The sequence below is a fragment of the Dipodomys spectabilis genome, unplaced genomic scaffold, assembly GCF_019054845.1.
Source record: "Dipodomys spectabilis isolate Male_0828 unplaced genomic scaffold, ASM1905484v1 ptg000487l, whole genome shotgun sequence".
Taxonomy (NCBI): domain Eukaryota; kingdom Metazoa; phylum Chordata; class Mammalia; order Rodentia; family Heteromyidae; genus Dipodomys; species Dipodomys spectabilis.
Window position 1 is genome coordinate 2,435,745 of NW_024871164.1, and position 19,584 is coordinate 2,455,328.

At 35.4% G+C, this 19,584-nt stretch overlaps 1 pseudogene; it reads left to right on the top strand.

The window, feature by feature from the left end:
• The first annotated feature begins 4,481 nt into the window (after nucleotides 1-4,481).
• On the top strand, nucleotides 4,482-4,578 carry LOC122098703 (annotated as a pseudogene).
• Nucleotides 4,579-19,584: the final 15,006 nt, after the last annotated feature.

A 19,584-nucleotide genomic window follows, 5' to 3' on the forward strand; every position in this document is an offset into this window, starting at 1 on the left:
ATGTCTTTGGACGTGAAGCAGTGAAACACAGAAAAAAATTCTGATTGGAAATTTCAAACCAATGATTTGACATTTCTAAGTGGCTCACAAAAAATAATATTCTTATTAATATGAGATAGTGAAGACTTCTTTTATTACATATGCCAAAAAGTTTAGAAAAGAATTGAGCAAATGGAAAAAATAATAAAAAAATTTTCTTAGAAGCCTTAGCTAAGCATAATGACTTCAGCAGTGAAGGGAGGCCAAAACTTTTTGATATAAATTGTGTTAGTATTTTTACTCCCTAAAGTGATTTTACAGAGCGCATTTGGCTCACTACAATGCAGAACTGATTGAATGAAGACATGAAAATATATTCCACATCCAAATGAGGCAACTTAAAGAGTTTTAAAAGAGAAATAATGAAGATGTAGCAGTGGTGGAGCCCGTATGTTCCTTCAGCTTCACTAGACTTGAAGCCAAGAACCTGTGATTAATTGGAACTCCGGCAAAAGATAAGAGGACATAGAAGTAGGACATAGAAGCATTGTCCTTTTGTAACAGACACTTTCTTCCAAGGTATGGGTGATTTAACTCTATTCTCCTCCATACAACTTGGTGAACAAATGCAAGACCAAGAGAGAAATAATCTATTGAAATAATTTTGCATAGAATAACTTCACTGTTCCTGATATGGTATCTAAGGAGAATCTTAAGAGAGAAGATAAAAAGTGCAGTATTTTTTGGTTTCCTCTAAGCATCTTGTTAGCAAATATATCTTTGAGGTTAGACAATTCTGATTGAACCAAGTCATGGAGTACTAATTTTTGTGGGCACTTTAGATACAAGAAGCCTTTCAAGGTAAAAGAAAAAATATATAGCCAAATATTTGTGATCACAGCCTCTTGGACAATTTTCTGGAGACAAAGATTTACTTTAGATTTCTCCTCATTAAAATAGATGTTGTTTCATGGCAACCAAATGCAAGAGGGAAGTTTTATGGACTCACTTGGCCAATTAAACAGCATGAAAGAAGAAAATGGCAAATAATATTTAATGAAATTACTTTGACCAATTACTTTGCCAGAAGAAAGAAGAAAAAATATAATTCAAAAGCAATTTGACTTAAAAGTATCAAGAAAGAGTAGTGAAGAGAGATTAGAGAAAATATAGAGGATTGTTTTCTCTCCAGTGGAGTAATGGGTTCTTGATCTTGTTTCTTCCATTCTACCTCACAAGCTACCAAGTGTGTCTCAGGACTGGATTATCCAGTTCAGACAGAAAACTCGTAGAAGAAAGATACTGTTTGCAGCAGATATAGGTGATTTATAACCTTAGACAATCTAATTCTGTTCAAAATTCTCCCTATCCCAAACTTCCCTCTTTGAACAGCTTTGTTTGCTTTTCCCAAGACTGCCCTTCATTAACTGATTAAAATTTTGAGTGGTCATATTCATACTCTCTAGAGATTGCTGTTTGGTTGTGATTTTTGTGTGTTTTTGTTTCTTGTTGTGTTTTTTAACTGAATTTTAAAGGGTTGTGCAATTGTGTTCAATTAAATATATCCATCTAATTGTCCAATACTCCTAGATCAGAGTCACTCCTTCCATCATTCTCAACCAACCCTTTCTCCAAGATTTATTTCCAATTTACCACTTCCTTCATCATATGTGTACATTCAGTATTCTAACTGTACCTGCCCCTTGTTCATTTTTCATTCATTCTATGTCTTTACTATAATTCCTCTCTGGTTTCAACTTCCTGATTGTCATTCTGTTAAACTGTCTATTAATACTTTGAAAAGTTTATATACATTCCATGGAGTTTCAATCCTGCATATTCTTTAATTGATGCCAGTTTATATTTCCATAATTCATTCATCTGCAGCAACAATTTGCAAGACTGGGGATGGGAAGCACCTAAACATGATTTTATTCTCAACTGTTTGTAAGATTAATCGTTAGTCAAAAAGAAAGTTAAAAAATGGCTTAGAATGTATTCCTAACTATGAATTTTTATAAATGGCCTTGTACAATGGTGATTCTTTTATTTTACATGGAATAATATTTTCTACTACCTATAAGTTTTGGAAAAAGAAGAAAATTAAAATTTATTCCTAGAGAGGAATATGATAGAAGTAGAAGACAGATACTATGTTTGTCATATCTCTGATAAGTACCCATATTCAAGACTTAAAGTCATATTTCTTACTATGTTAGACAGAGGGAAAACAAAATAACATATAATAAGGCAACTATTTGTGATTTTTTAAAATGTACCTTATTAAATGATGAAATTTATTAGCTAATGTTTGGGTTTGAAATTTAGGAGGTTGATCTATTTAACACATTTCTGAAAGGCTCTTACTGAAAAACACAAATTGTGGGTGGTAGTATTTCTACACTTTAATGAATGGTTGAACATGTTTGGCATTAGTGCTGTATAAATAATTCAACTCTATTTAACTTGCTCCCTACACTTGAAAAACTTGTAATGTCACTAAGTATCATCAACTTGTCAAATGTTATTTTGGCGAAATTGATTTTAAAAAGTATATTTGAAAATGAATATACTTTCAGATTAAATGTAGATTATCATTGGTTTGAGAGTGACATTTTTATACCACAGAACCATGTTGTACTGAAGTCCCAGTGTTTTGAAGCACTCCTTAGTGCTTCAAATGTTTTTCTGAATTACATTTGACCTCTAAGTCAAGTTTTCGGGCTTTGGTAGACCAATTATGGATCTGTCCTTCCAGGAACTATTTTTGGCCCACTTATGTTGGAATAAAATCTTTCGTTAATCATAGTTGAGGGGTATTAAAAATAAACATATGACACTTTGTGAACTTGTTCACTCATATGGGCTGGTCATCTGTAAGTTGAATGTTTGAATTACAGTACTTTCTCTCAAATTTTGTGATCTCATCCTTCATTTTAAGTTGCCTTGCATTTCACAATTGTTTACTGCTAATTCCTGCATCTCAAGGAATTGGGGCCCTGAAATATAGGAAATGCGAAATTGAGATGGGTCTTCAATTACTTTGTGTTGATATGTTGCATGGGCCTTGGTGAAAAGTCTTGCCCCTGTTATCTGATGATGCAGGTAACTGGGACCTGGGATCCTAGGACCCATGGGTACTGCAGAAAAATAATATATTTTAGACATCTTAGCAAAATTTGGGAATAATCAGTAGGAATGCTTCAGAAATATGGAGAAAAACAGTTTGGGACAGGCGAGTTAAAACAATAAACAGAGCAGCAGAGTAAAATCCATTACAGATTAGAGGAAAACATTGTTATTTTACCATGTGGATTCAGAAGGCAAAGAACAGTTATAATGTATCACAAGTTTATACTAAAAACATTGCATTGATACTTTTTATAGTCTAATATATATTTTAAACCTAATTATTTATATTCCAATTCTATTTATTGGAAAAAAATAAATATCAATTTATTTGTCAAATTATCAACTAATTCTAGTAAGTTTCATTGTGTGAAATATAAAATCAGCACATATAAATGTAAAATGTATGACTATATATAATTAAAAGGCACACATTTTGCATTTTTCTGTTGTAGTTACTGTATCAAAGGCAACTCCGTTTTAAAGTATTATTCCATTATCTCTACCTCAGTGTTTGATAGAGTTAGACCTAAAGTTTTACCATTTGTAGATTTACGGCATGGAGGAAAGAGGAAACTCTGTGATTAAAACATTATCAATTTAATGCCTAATAACGAGGAGAAACATATGCACTTCTCCTGCAACTCTGAAAATATTTGGTTATAAAAAGGCAGTAGTGTAATTTCCTGCCTGGTTGGATCGTAGACAGGCCAGAACAAAAAGTAATCATGCATATGAACAATTTTTCCACATTCTTGGCTTTAGCTACTTTTGAAATGGAAGGTATAATAAACAATTATATTTTGATAAAATACCTTCTAGTCTGAACAGTTCTGTTTGAACGGTTCATCTCTCTATGATCTCTTGTAACCAAGATTAGTTTTGTTCTAGTAAGAAAATCTTTGCTGTCAGGGTAAGATATTCTAGTTGGTCTGTTCCCACATGGAAGAAGGGTAAAGGCTCAGGTAGACATTTGTTCCAGTAACACCTCATTTGGGAAATTGTCAGCTGAAGAAGTTTAGAAGTAGCTCTTAAGCAATGCTTACTTTGAATCCATTAGGTCCACAAAGCTAATTCAATTGGATAAATAAGTACTTGAAAAAGCCATCACCTTTGGACCTATCTATAAATAATTAAGAGTACGATCAAATACCAAATAAAAAGACTTAATATAGTCATTGACAAAAAAATTTTGCAAATGTGAGCAATCGACTGATCAATATAATTTTTTTCCACTATTCACAGAATTTAAGGGAAATAAGATCGATAGCATTGTTAGGAACAATAAGGTTTCCTTCTTACAAGTAGGCACCCATAGATATAAACCTGTATAAAGATTGCATCATTAACTACTTAAATTTAGAGGATATTACGTGCTTCAGCAGCATGTATACTCAAATTACAATACAGAGATTAACATGGCACTTGCACAAGGATAATATGAAAATTTGAGAAGTATTCCATATTTTTCATTCTTCAGATGCAAGAAATGAAAAACAGTTACTAAAAAGTTGATTACAAAATTACAAGCGTAACAATACACGTAATTCATATTATTAAATTTAGTTTGACATCAGTGTATTAAATCTTCACCTCAGAAAGTCGTTTACATAGCATAAACTTTACAAAACTTTTCAAATTAGACAACACTGACATTTTATCCCAAAGAAAAATAATATTAAGACCTAGAAAAAAAGGAATCAAACTGTTCTATATGGAATGCAATCGGAAAGGACACATTAATGAACCTATATATTATAAAATAATGTAGAATTCAAAGTATATCTAGGAGAAAATAAATTATGAACATTATGCAAACATAGAATATAGAATATTTTAAAATATACTTTTTCAGACAAGCATCAGAAATATTTTAGTTTCTGTACTACTCATTTCAACAGGTAAATTAAAATTATTTCTGATTAAAAAATCACAAACTCTGAAGAAATTATTATACATGTATACAAAAACTATTGAATACATTTTTACATCCAAGGCAGGAAATTCACTTGGAAGAATTCCACGGAATCCATGAATTTTTACAGTAAAATATTGGTGCTGCCGGGCACTGCTGGCTCATGCCTATAATCCTAGCTACACAGGTGACTGAGATCTGAGGATCATGGTTCAAAGCCAGCCTGGGAAGGAAAGTCTGTGGTACTCTTATCTCAAATAAACCACTAGAAAACTGGAAGTGGAGCTGTGTCTCGAGTGGTACAGTGCTCACCTTGAGCTGAAGAGCACAGGGATAGCTCCCAGGCCCAGAGCTCAAGCCCCATGATTGACCAAAAAAAAAAGATATTGCTCTTATTTGGATTGTGAAAATGTTTTGTAGGGACACAAAAGATGGACATGCATTTTTGAAATTTAAGAACCTTAACCCGACCATTAGGACTTCGGTGAACAATTTGCACAGCCTTTCACAACTTCATAGAGGTAGTGATACATAATTATCCTTTTGGCAATATCAAAGACAGTTTCTTCTATATTGTTCTTCAGGCATGGTTTCATATAATGGTTCAACAGAAGGCTATCCAGCATATCTTTACTATCTCAATTCTCGAAAGCAAGATGTAAGGTTGTCAATAGTCCTTTAGTTTGGGGAAGTGGAACTGTGGCTCAAGTGGTAGAGTGCTCCCCTTGAGCTGAAGAGCACAGAAACAGCACCCAAGCCCAAAGCTCAAGCCCCATGTACGACCAAAAAAAAACACCACCACAACAAAAATCAAACAAACAAAAATATTTGGGCTGTGAAGGTGGCTCAGTGGTAGAGCGCTTGCCTTGCATGCATGAGAACCTAGGTTCGATTCCTCAGCACCGCATAAGCAGAAAAAAAGCCGGAAGTGATGCTGTGGCTCAAGTGGTAGAGGGCTAGCCTTGAGCTGAAATGCTGAGGGACAGCGTCCAGGCCCAGGGTTCAGGCCCAACGACCAGACCAAAAAAAAATTTTAAAAAAAGAGTCCATTAGTTTGGGCATTGGTATCTGTATCATGATGAAGTAAGAAAGAAGCCACTCTGGTATTATTCCACGTATATGCACTGTGCAGGGGTGTGCAGTCATCTACAGGTATTGCATGTGCCGCTTGAGACACCAACTCACTGACAATGTCTAAGTGTCCACTGTAGGCTTCTCGAAGAGGGGTATACTCATCATCATCCCTACTATTCACATGAGTGGCCTTTTGGGAAAGAAGTCTCCGCACTGTAATAAGCTGAATATTTTCGGCAGCCCAATGAAGAAAATTGCTTGGATCCTTCTCCAATTTTTTTTTCCTGCAATTGATACCATTCCTTGCTTTTTCATCTTGTTCCCCATATTCCTAAGAATTGCCTAACCAGAGACTTTGAGTGCCAGTGGGAATGAGGTGTCCACGTATTTCCCTCCTAGTTCACATTGGTTGAACTGGTCAGAAATATGTGGTGAATTTTCTGCAACTGTTTATTCACATGATTTATTTTCTCTTTTTCCAATTTTACTATTCGAAATTATTCTAAATGGAGAGTAGGGAATTGATGGAGAGCAGAGGAAAGATGTTCCTCCGTATTCAAACATACACACTGAAAATGAGGACCAGTGATGTCTTCATGTGCAACTTATTCTAGGAATGAGAAAATAGGAAATAATGCCTTCTATATAAATGATTTGGGAAATGGTAGAGCAAAAAGTGAAATGATGCAACCAAAAATATAAAAGCAAAATAAATGAGGATAATTATGGAGCAGTCATATTATGAGAACCATGAAAGGTAGGGAGAAAGAAGGAGTCAGATGTGTAATGACCTGCTAGCCACAAAATCCATGCCTCTGATCAATTTGTAGAGCAGACAAAATTTTATTTTTAAAAGAGATGGAAATAGAATTTATGTATTTACTTGAAATTAGTAAATATATTTTTAGTAGCCTATGTAAAGAGACATAACTTTACCAAATTACAGACAATAAAATAAATCATGGATAATTCTAGTAACAGATCTGACTGAAATCAGTTGAATCATACTTTTCTTGTACAATGAAGGAATAAGAAAATAAAGCAGCTAGAGAAGGCAGGAAGATTGTATCTGTGACAAAACTTTGTGGAAATTGGTATTGAGGATTTCTTACTGGTGATCCACTTGCACTGGAAGCATGATTCTGAAGTATTGCTTGCTGATTCTGAACTATTGATTTGATCATTATATTCTCCAAGAAGAAAATGAGAATTGATAGTGAAGGACTACTAATACATTTTGACCTTCTCACTAAGCACTTTCAATCATCAAAATCACATGAAGACAATAGACAGGCCTACTTTTTAGATGAAAGCAAGTGTCTTATAAAAAGAAAGAATGTATGTAGTCATGCAAAACACTTCTATTTTACCAATGCCTCATACATTTTTCTAATGTTGGGTACCAATAAATAATGGATCTATTAGAAAGCTCTTAAGACTCAAATGTTCAATAATGAGTTCTCTTACACTATATCATGGTATTTTTTGTGTATGGTTTTAAGAATATATTTACATTACTAACTTGAATTTCTGACAAGACAGTATCATCACTGTACATCTTGCTTCTATACTCTCATTTTAAAATTACCATCTAAGTATGTACATTAGATAACTATAGAGGAAAAAGTAGAAGCCACACTGATGGCTTAGGTCTTTAGTAGTAGTTAATCAGAAAGATGAAATCTGAGCATTGTGGTTTGAAAGCAGACCAAGAAAAAAAAGTCCATTAGATTCTGATTTGAAAGTAACCAGCAAAAGCTAGAAATGGAGCTGTTGTACAAGCAGTAAAATGCTAGCCTTGTGAAAACTGAAACAAAAAAATAAATTCTGGGACAAAGCCAGGCCCTGAGTTCAAGCCCTAGTATTAGCACCAAACAAATAAATTAATTAATAAGGTAATTAATTAATTAAAAATAAATTAAGTGGTCACATGTGGAGAGGCAGGTAAAATGTAACATGCGTGGTAATGGTTTATGTATTATTTTGTAATAAGGCATATTATCATTTGTGCTAATCACTAATATTTTATTTGGACTTTTTTGTACAAAAAACCCTGAATTTAGCATGCATGTATATGTGTGTGTACATGTGCGAACATGTATGTATGTGTATATGTGTGCATGTGCTGTTGCAATGTTGCTTGCCAATGTGGACAGGGTGAGGCTGAAAAAAGCTAAGTGTGTTGCAATGTTTTTATTTATCAGTGTTCTGTCATGTCATTTCAGTGGAACCACCCTTTGTACATATTATTTGTCTAATAATAACATCATAATCAAAGCATTTACAATATTAAGTTAGAAAAAGAGACCGCTTTCAGCTTTTATTGTATGTTAGATAAGAAGATACAGACATAATTAGTTAGTAAGTTATTGCTATAAGATGATTGTCAGTACAAAACACGTATTTGACCTCTTAAATTGGTTATACTTTTAAGATACACTCATGGAGTGATTTGGACCGACTTGACCAAACAGGTATTATTCTCTGGTGATTCCTGTGAAACACAAGTTGGATAAACTCTTTCCGGATTTCTGTTGAATATCACTTTCTTTGCAAGATTATATTTATTCTCACTAAGAGATAATCCAACCCATATTATGTTTGACTATCCCATCTTATTCATTGAAAATAAGTATTGTGGATATGCTTGTTAGGTATTCCTTTCAAAAACGAACAAACAAAAAGCAAGTGTCATGTCCAGATTGTGGATGCATTTGAAGGTGTTTTGTACATGCACAGGTATCTTTACTAATGGTTCTTTTGTGGGAGTAATTATGGCAACTTTAACAAATAAGGCTTTTTGAATATCTGTTCCAATATACATAACATCCCAGAGCAAGTCTTGCAATTTCTGAAAATCCTTTGAATATTTTAGTATTTTTTCATGTCATTGACTGTAGAGCTAAAATTTCTGAAATAAATATTGTTAAGATCTGAAAATGTAAGTGGGTTCATATGCATTTTTATGCTTCATTTTATGGAAACCCAGTTTTTATGAAAGTAAATGGAATAGAATAAAAGAATGTAAGTGAATTGGGTAAGCTAATTATTAGTATAATTTTGTTTTGAATTAATAGTCCATTGAATGTAGATGATGCAGTTAAATTATTTCTTCTCTACTTCAGTTAGTTTTAGAATCTTTATAGTTACGAAAGAACTTTTAGTATAAATAAAGGTCTTTTAAAATGATTAGGGTTAACCATGTGTTTTTTGTCCTACTTCCAGGAAAATGAGTTATTTTTAAGTGTTAATAGTTTATCATTATCATTATCATTATCATAGGGAATCATTATCCTTTTCATAGGGACTTAAAAATGCAGTAGTATTGATTTCTTTTTAAACCAATTTTATTCACAAGTTGGAGAGTCTTTGATTCAAAATTAGGTCTTGGTGTCTATGATTTTTAACCTCTCGTTCCTAACATTAATGATATGTAAGACTGCATTTTTGGGTATATGAAAGGTAAAATATGTATCTGGGGTCAAATGTGATTTTTATATCAGTCTTTCTTTAATAACATTTTAAAGTAGTACATTTCTCTCAAAATGTTGGGTATAAAAAGCAATCAAAATACTTCTAATGGTAAACAATTTAGGTGAGCTACAATGTGGAAACAATTGCTCCAAAAGACCTGCAATCTATTTCCATCAGAAATTGGGCAGGTCATTCTTTCAGTAAGACTGTGTTAACCAGAGATGGGGTCCCCAGGCAGTGCAGTGTTGAGTGAAGGAATAAAATATGATTTCTACTATTTTGAGCTAGAAACCAAGAATGTTATAGTTTAGCAGTTCCTTTCACCAGGGAGGTATAAATTGATTATGAACTTGGAGTTTTCATATTACAGTTACTTCTTATTTTCTTTTTTTGTTGTTGTTGGTCATGAGGCATGAACTCTGGGCTTGGGTGCTGTCCCTGTGCTCTTCCACTCAAGGCGAGCGCTCTACCACTTGGAGCACAGTGCCACTTCCAGTTTATTAGTAGTTTATTAGAGATAAGAGACTCACAGTCTGTCCTGCCCGAGCTGGCTTTGAACCACAATCCTCAGATCTCAGCCTCCTGAGTAGCTAGCATTATAGGTGTGAGCCACCGGTGTACAACTTAGTTACCTATTTTCTAACAAAGATAAAATGAAATATTATTACAGTGTGCACAATAATTTTGGGAATTTTCCTAGAATTAGTAGACTGAGTGCTGGTATTTAGTTATAAAATAGAATGAGGTTAGTTCATGTGGTGGGAATGGAACGCAGGCTAACACTTACCATGTGTACAATGTTGTACTAGTAATTCCAACTCTGAAGACTTAAATATCATCATCTTAGAATTAAAAATAGAAGTAGTTCCACTTTATGGGATTATTGTGAGGATTAAATTAGGTACCAAAGGTAAAGTACTTGGAAAAATAATCAGAGTTTGATACTTTCTACCTGTTATTTTATCATGTGATATATTCTAATATTTTTACTGTGATTTTTATATTGTCTATTTAGGATATGCAAAGTGATGTATTGATATACATTGCGTTGTTCAATTTTCTGACATTATGAGGAAAATACCTGCAAAGAAAATTTCTGAGAAGAAAATTATCATATTGACTCATGGTTTATGATCAGATGTCTCCATTGTTTTTAATTATATTTTTATTAAATAGTTGTACAAAGGGATTTCCATTCAACGAATCAGTTTATAAGTATAATGGATCTTTACACAACTTTCTCACATCCTTCCAAACCTCAACCCACTTTCGTTTTTACTAGTTTCATACTATCTGCATTGAATATTATGGCTTCACTCTCTACTTCCATAAGTCTCTTTATTTCTTCCCTTTGAGTTCCCCTCACATTTTCCCAGTGGTAGTCTCCTGGTATTCATTTTGTTGGATTAACAGTTCAATTTTATAAGAAATTACACCTGTTAAATACTCCTCTACAAATAGCATGCTTTGATTAATACTGTTGTTTAACTTGCATAAAATTCTGACTTCTAAATATGCGACCTTTTTGTGTCTGGCTGTGACGTCGTTTACTTAACATAATTTTAGATCTATCCATTTCTTTGCAAATGTTGTAACAGTCTTTACAATGGATGGGTGCAATCCAATTGTGTATATGTGCAACACTTTCTCCAACCATCCCTCTGCTAAAGTGTGTCTGGGCTGTTTCCATAAATTCTCTACGGTGAATAGTACAGTAGTGAACATGATTGTGAGAGTGATTTTACTCTAACCTTTTAGAAGAATTCATCACTATTTTTCTGGGAGCAATCCTCTAGCCAATTTGCCAGAATTAGCACATCCCTTCCTTCATCTCCATCACAATGTTTTTCAGGTCCTCAAAAACACACTACCCCCTACAGGTCTCAATCAACTAAAACCACACTGTGCCCATATTCTTTTGTTATTGTTGTTTTTCTCTGTCCAGTCCAGGGGCCTGAACTCTGGGCCCCTCTGGCGCTGTCCCTCAGCTTTTCTGCTCAAGGCTAGCAATCTACCACAGCGTCATTTCTGGCTTTCTTTTTTTGCTTATGTGGTGCTGAGGTATCAAACCCAGGGCCTCATGCATGTGAGGCAAGAGCTCTACCACTTTCGCAGCCCCGATGTGCCCATATTCTTTTAATATATTTTTTCATAATTTTACACATAATTTAGTGAGAACCTTCTATGTACTTTCCTAATGTGGGAATGAGGTATATGACAATAGAGTAAAACTAAGAGATATGGAATTTAATTAGCTATTATCATATTTAAAATAATTTTCAGCTCTAACCCATAGCCACACTTACCATTATTTTAATCTTTATTTGATTACTTCACCTATCCCTTAAATTATAACATGTGATTTAAATACAAAGACAAAAAAGTGTGGTTTGACTTTGACACTCATGTGTGAGGATGCACAATATGGGCAACTAAAGGGATTAGAATTAATAGTCATTATCCATTTTGTTAAATGGTTTTCTCAAACCGATTCTCACAATTCATATTTCATTCAACAACAAGAAACATGACAATTCCCTTTGCTTTGCTCCTCATTAAACTTGTTTCCATGTTATTTTATTATGAAGGATGATTTCATAAATCTACTATAGATACGAAAATATGTTAAAATATTTCTATATGTATGCATTGATATAAATATACACATATATATTATAAAGGTTATAATGATAAATTATAACTTCTGTAACTGTACAATTTACTAAATTACTAAAAACATGGACGACTCAGGCCTGGAATCCTGGTTACTCAGGAGGCTGAGATCTGACAATCATGGTTTGAAGCCATCCTGGTCAGGAAAGTCCATGAGCCTCTTATCTCCAAACAACCAACAGAAAATCAGAATTGGAACTGTGGCTCAAAGTAGTAGAGTGATAGCCTTGAGAGAAAAGACTCAGAGATATCACCCAGGCTCTTAGTACAAGAACTAAAATCTACCCCCCAAAAGTATTTAATTTACACCTGTGTAAATAGAGTATTACCTTCACCCAAATGCACATCCATGCTCATTTGCAAGGTAACTCTGTTACGTCTGGAGTACCACATAATATTATCACTTATGTAGAAAGTATTGCAATATGGGTAACTCTATCTCTCTCATGGATTTTTCTCCACTCAAATATTCAAATCTTGCAATTATTCCCGTTATATAAAGTCATAGCTTTTTTTCTTTAATACCCATAATATTGGAATTTGAATTGAGTGTCTTGTGTCTCCTAAATGGATGTTCTTACCACTTTGCCATGCCCCCAGCCCTAAATTGTCCTGATTAACTTTCAGATAGAATCTTGCTTCCTACTTGTGTATGATCGTGGGCTCAGTCTACTTCATGTTATTCTTCCTGGAATTTAGAATAACAAGTGCCTGCATTATGTACAGATCTTTCTGTCCAGTCTGAGCTTTAACCACTATCCTCACAATAGTAGACTCCCATGTAGTCAGGATTTTCATAAGCTTATCATAGCTATTTTTAAAAAAATCTTTGCATTTCCTGCAGGTTCTTGAGTACTGAGTTAATTTGTGTTTTCTTGGGTTGTTTTGGTTCTTTTGAATGAATGTGTTGAGTTGTTCCTCATTTTTCCTTTTGTTTCTTTCACTCAAGTTCTTACCTATAGTGCTGAGAAACCAATTTTTCTTTCTCAAGATAGTCAAGGTGAACATTATTTATTCCAAAACAATTCCAGTAATATTTAAACACCTTCAGAAATTTCGAGAATATGGCGGAGGAGAATCTGGTGGCTAAACAAGCTCTCACATAGAAAGCAGTTCTAGTGTTCCAGTGAACAGTCCTAGGCACACCAAGTGTGCCATCACAGTACAGAGAGTTTGGGCAGAGAGGGAAAATCCAGGTAAGGAGACAGATCTGAGCATTTTCCAGCAGCCATGGCTGAGGTTGCTGTGCCGGCTGTGGTGGCATCCATAGCTGCCATAACTACAACCCAGAGAGTCTGGGACAAATGTGTCAGATGCAGCGGGCGAGCAGATTTTACTCAACACCAGCAAGAACTGACAAGTAGCAGATATCATCATCCTGCAGATAGCAGACCAGAGGCTACCCAGGAACCAACACTCCAGCGTGAGTACAAAACTGACATCTTCACTCCTTCTCAAAGGGAGCAGAGTAGGGAAGGCCACCCCTCCATCCAACACCGGAGATATCCATCTTTGATGTAGACAAAGGCCTGGCTAAGCAGCTAGATCCAACTCAGTTCATTGATGAAAACAAGAGTCTTTTAGCGAGTCACAAGTACCTACCCTGATCTGCCATTCTCAACTCCACCCATGGGAAAGTCACCACAAAGAGGCAGAGAAAGCTACACCCACGGAGGAGTAGCTTTCTTCACTGAGTAAACAGAGCCTGCGGCTGACCCTCCCTACAGCAGCACTGACAATCAATTGAAACTCAGTAAACATAAACCCTGAGCATTGCTCCAGGCTGGGCTCTGTGAATGTCCCAGAAGCTAGCCCCACAGGGAAAAGCTACTGTTTGCTGAAAGGCCTCAACTTTACCCAGAACCCAGCCTTATCACAGCAACTCCAAACTAGAGGAAACAGCCACCTCCCTCTTTTGTGATACTCAAAGCAGATCTCCCTCCCACTGAACTAGCCTGGGAGGGGATCACAAACTTCTGGATAAACCAACAGAATTTTTTCTGCCTGCCCAAACAAATTGAATTAAGAAACCAATCAAGCCACAGAAAACCAAACACCACAACAAACCAGAGACTCCACCGAGAGACTGGTTACTGACACAAGGGAGATACAGGATCATCCCATCAACCCCCCAAAAACAAAATCAAAGAAGTCTTTTCTTGTATCTTTTTTAAATTTTTACTTTTTAATTATAAAAATTGTTTTTATTAATTTTTTTTCCTCTTATAACTTTTATTTTAGGTGTATATGTGTGTTTGTGCTTTTTTTAAAAAAAAATGTCTACTGACCTGTTGGTCTTTTTTGTTCTTTCTTTCTCATTCGTTTTACTTTTTCATCTTTAGTTCTTTTTGCATGAATTATTTGTTGTTCTGTTCACCTCCTATATACTTGTCATTGATTATAAGACCTTATCCCCCATTGTGTACATTCTTAATCCAAAAATGTATTACTAAATTCAAAACCTCTTAGGATTAAATTCCTTAATAGCAGTATTATCTATTTATACCTATAAATTATTTGAAGTATTTTTATTTTTTTGTTTTTCAGGTCTCCTTTCTATCCCTCCCTTCCTCTCATCTTATCCCCATTCATCTCTCAATTTTACTTATTTAAATTTTCATTACTTTTAAGAGTTTCACTTTTAAAATTTAAATATTTGTCTTTCCATTTTTTTCTTGTCTCTTTTTTAAAATATTTTTCTTCTCTCTTTCCTATCATCCTTTCCAATCCATTTCCCTCTGTGAGATTAGGACTTGGTTAATTTCACTCTCCTTTTACATTTCCAAATCTCTCTAACCCTATTTTCCCCACCTTTCTCCCTAAACATAATAATTTATGGTTTGTCAAATTCTTCTTTGGTATTCTTAGCCCATTAATACATAGTTATTTAATGTTGAACAGACTGTATCTGTTGAACTAGATTGTATCTTCAGACATTTGACTATGCAATTACAGGACTTTGGGTTGATGCTTGCCTTAAAATGCTGTTCTAGCACAAAACTGGCATTACTTTCATTCCAAATGGGCAGAACAACAAGAAAAACACAAGGAAAATGGCAAGTCCAGGTATCTAAATTCCCACTCAAGATAATCAGGTGACAGACCAGATAATGAATAATCCAGACGAGAGTTCCCAAAAACCTCTACAAACACTACTGGTAAACATGTTGAATGAAGATTGAAACCCTGCAAAAGACTCAGTGTGAGCGTGATAGGGAGAGATAGGAGGCAAACCAAAGATCAAAACACGAAGCTCATGGCCTTGAGAAAGCTACTCAAAGATTGATACTGGAATTGCGTGAGCAGGTTGAGAATACTCAAAGAGAAATAAAGGAATTGTGTGAGCAGGCTGAGATCAGTCAAAAAGAACTACAGAAGTTGCATGAACATTGATGCAAAACTTCTCAACAAAATTTTGGCCAACCGACTTCAACAATTCATCCAAAAAATCATACACCACGATCAAACAGGATTCATTTCAGGGATGCAAAGCTGGTTCAATATACGCAAATCAATTAATATTAGTCATCACATCAACAGGAGCAAGAACAAGAACCACATGGTTATCTCAATAGACTCAGAAAAAGCATTCGACAAGATCCAATACCCCTTTATGATGAAGGTTTTGGAAAAATTAGGAATCCATGGTGAAAAACTAAAGCCATTTCCTCTTAACTCAGGAACAAGACAAGGATGCCCACTCTCTCCACTTCTCTTCAATCTAGTATTAGAATGCCTAGCTACAGCAATAAGACAAGATGCAGACATAAAGGGGATCCAAATAGAGAAAGAAGAAATAAAACTCTCCCTCTTTGCAGATGACATGATCTTGTATTTAAAGAATCCCATAGACTCCACTCCCAAATTACTCAAGCTGATTCAAATCTTTGGCAAAGTAGCAGGTTATAAAATTAACCCCCAAAAATCAATGGCTTTTCTGTATGCCAACAATGAGAAAAGTGTGGCTGAAATTAGGAAAGCAACTCCATTTGTAATAGCCCCACAGAAAATAAAATACCTAGGAATTAACTTAACTAAAGAAGTGAAGGACCTCTATGATGAAAACTTTAAAATCTTGAAAAAGGAAATCAAAACAGAACTTAAAAAATTGCAAAACCTCCCATGCTCCTGGATTGGAAAGATTAACATCGTGAAAATGGCAATACTTCCCAAGGCTATATACAAATTCAACGCAATACCTATCAAAATTCCACCCTCATTCTTCAAGGAAATAGAAGAGGCAATCCAAAAATTCATATGGAACAATAAAAGACCCCGAATAGCAAAAACGCTCCTCAACGGAAAGAACACGGCTGGAGGAATATCAATACCAAATATCAAACTCTACTCTAAAGCCATAGTAATCAAAACAGCTTGGTATTGGCATAAGAACAGACCTCAGGACCAATGGAATAGAATTGAAAACCCAGAAATGAACCTACAGACCTATAGCCATCTAATCTTCGATAAGGGAGCTAAAACAATAGAATGGAAGACAGACAGCCTCTTCAGTAAATGGTGCTGGCAAAACTGGTTAACTACATGTAGAAAACTAAAGCTAGATCCTTATATATCACCCTGCACCAGAATCAACTCCAAATGGATCAAAGACCTTGAACTCAAAGCAGACACTCTGAAAATATTACAGGATGGAATAGGAGAAACCCTGGGTCTCCTTGGCTCAGGCCGAAATTTTCTGAATAGAGACCCGGAAACACAACAAATCAAAGAAAGGTTGGACAAATGGGATTGTATAAGGTTGCAGAGCTTCTGCAGGGCAAATGACATAGCTAGCAAGATCAATAGAAAGCCCACGGATTGGGAGAAGATCTTTACTAGCCATACAACGGACAAGGGTCTCATATCTAAAATATACTTGGAACTCAAAAAATTAAACCACCCAACAACAAATCCTCAAAGAAACAACTGCCCAATAAGTAAGTGGGCGAAAGACTTAAAGAGAAGCTTCTCTGAAGAAGAAAGAAGGATGGCCAATAGACACACGAAGAAATGTTCAACATCCCTAGCCATAAAAGAAATGCAAATCAAAACAACATTGAGATATCACCTCACTCCAGTTAGAACAGCAAAAATCAAGAACTCTAACAACAACAGATGCTGGAGGGGATGTGGACAGAAAGGAACCTTACTTCATTGTTGGTGGGAATGTAAACTTGTTCAACCACTTTGGAAAGCAGTATGGAGGTTCCTCAAAAGACTCCACATAGAGCTCCCCAATGACCCAGCAATCCCACTTTTGGGCATTTACCCAAATGATCACAAACAAGGCCACGCTAAAGCTACCAGCACAACTATGTTTATTGCAGCATTATTTACCATAGCTAAGATATGGAACCAACCCAGATGCCCCTCAGTAGATGAATGGATCAAGAAGATGTGGTATATATACACAATGGAATTCTATGCCTCCATCAGAAAGAATGACATTGCCCCATTTGTTAGGAAATGGAAAGGCTTGGAAAAAATTATATTAAGTGAAGTAAGCCAGGCCCAAAGAAACATAGGTCCCATGGTTTCCCTTATTTGCAATATCTAGTATAGGTATGAGTCAAGCAGAAAAAGTCAGAGAATGTGATGTTAGGAAAACGAACCCTCAAATATGCATTTTAATGTTTTTGTTTCTTTCATGCATGTGTTTCTAACGCATTTATAATATTATTTCTTTGTTGCTTTGTATGTCCCTCCCCCACAGTGTAACCCCCGCTTTCACTATATTTGATGTCAGTATAACATGTGGAGGATACGGGGACAAACAAGTCGTTTAAGGATTCAGGTGGACCTGTTGCAACAATGAGAAGTACAAAATGTCATGTCAAACCCAGCTTTACAATGTCGGTGGGGGGGGAGGGGGGTATGAATGGGTGGGGGGGAGGGGGGAGGCTGGGAAGGGAGGTGAAGGGTAAACAAAGGAGGAGGCTGCAATGCTTGGTAAGAAATGTATGCATTTTCCTGCCCATGTAATTGTAACCCCTCTGTAAAGTATGTTCTCAAATAAAATAAAATAAAAATTTTTTTTTTAAAAAAAAAAGAAGTTGCATGAACGTGAGAAATCTAATCAAAGAATAACACAAGAATTGCAAGAACGTGATGAGCATAGACAAAGATCAATAGAGCCATTCATGGAATCCATAAACAGACACCTGAAAGGAGTCAGGGAGACCACAAAGGGAATGCTGAATGGAGCCCAACAGAAGGAATGAGAGTCCAATGAAACCATAACCAATCAGCAAAGTGATTTGAGAATAAACACTGAAAACCAAATTAAGGAAGTAAAGAATTTCATATAAGATCTAAAACAAAGCTCCAACAAAGAATTTGAAGCCATAACAGTCAACCAATTAAAAGGAAAAGAAATGAAAAATAAAGTAGAAAGGCTTGACAGTTGGTTAGACCATGCAGAAGATTGAATCTCCGGCATTGAGGACAGCCTAGGTATTATAGAGAAAGAACATACAACTATCCAAGACAAATTCAAGAAATATGAATAGATCTATTCAACACTTGGAAGACACAATTAGAAGGCCTTATCTAAGGGAAATGGGTGTAGAGGAGCACATTGAGACAGAAGGTAATGGTCTAGAAAATTTGTTCAACAGGATCCCAGCAGAGAACTTCCCAACAAGCAAAAAGATAGGCATATTCAGATACAATAAGCTTTTAGAACTCCAAATAGACCAGACAAGAACAGGACATCCCATCGTCCAATTATAAGCCACACAGGATCAATTCAGACCAAGGAAAAGATCCTTAAAGCTGCCAAGGAGAAAAGATCAGTCACCTATAAAGGAAAACCAATTAGAATCACCTCAGATTTCTCAACAGAGACAATTAAAGCTGAAAAGCCTGGAATGATGTATGCCATGCTATAAAGACAAATAACTATCAACCAAGAATAGTGTACCCAGCTAAACTCTCCTTCATAATTGAAGATCTAATAAAAATCTTCCATAGCAAAGAAAAACAAACAATATATCTCCACCAAATCAACTCTACAAAAGATACTTAAAGATGTCCTAAACATAGAAAACCAACAAGACCACAGTAAAGGCCAAGAAACCACATACAAACAGAATCCAAGAACCATAGGAAGAATCCAGTAGGCGTAGCACCCAAGAAGGTGGATAAAATGGCAGGGACACCCAAATACCTCTCAGTCCTATCTCTCAATATTAGGGGATGTAATTCTCCAATTAAGTGACATAGACTGTCTAGTTGGTTTAAAATGCAAGATTCTTCTATCTTCTACCTTCAGGAATCACAATTTGCCCATAAAAGTCAAACACATTGGGAGAGTTAACTAATAAATGCAAATCAAAACA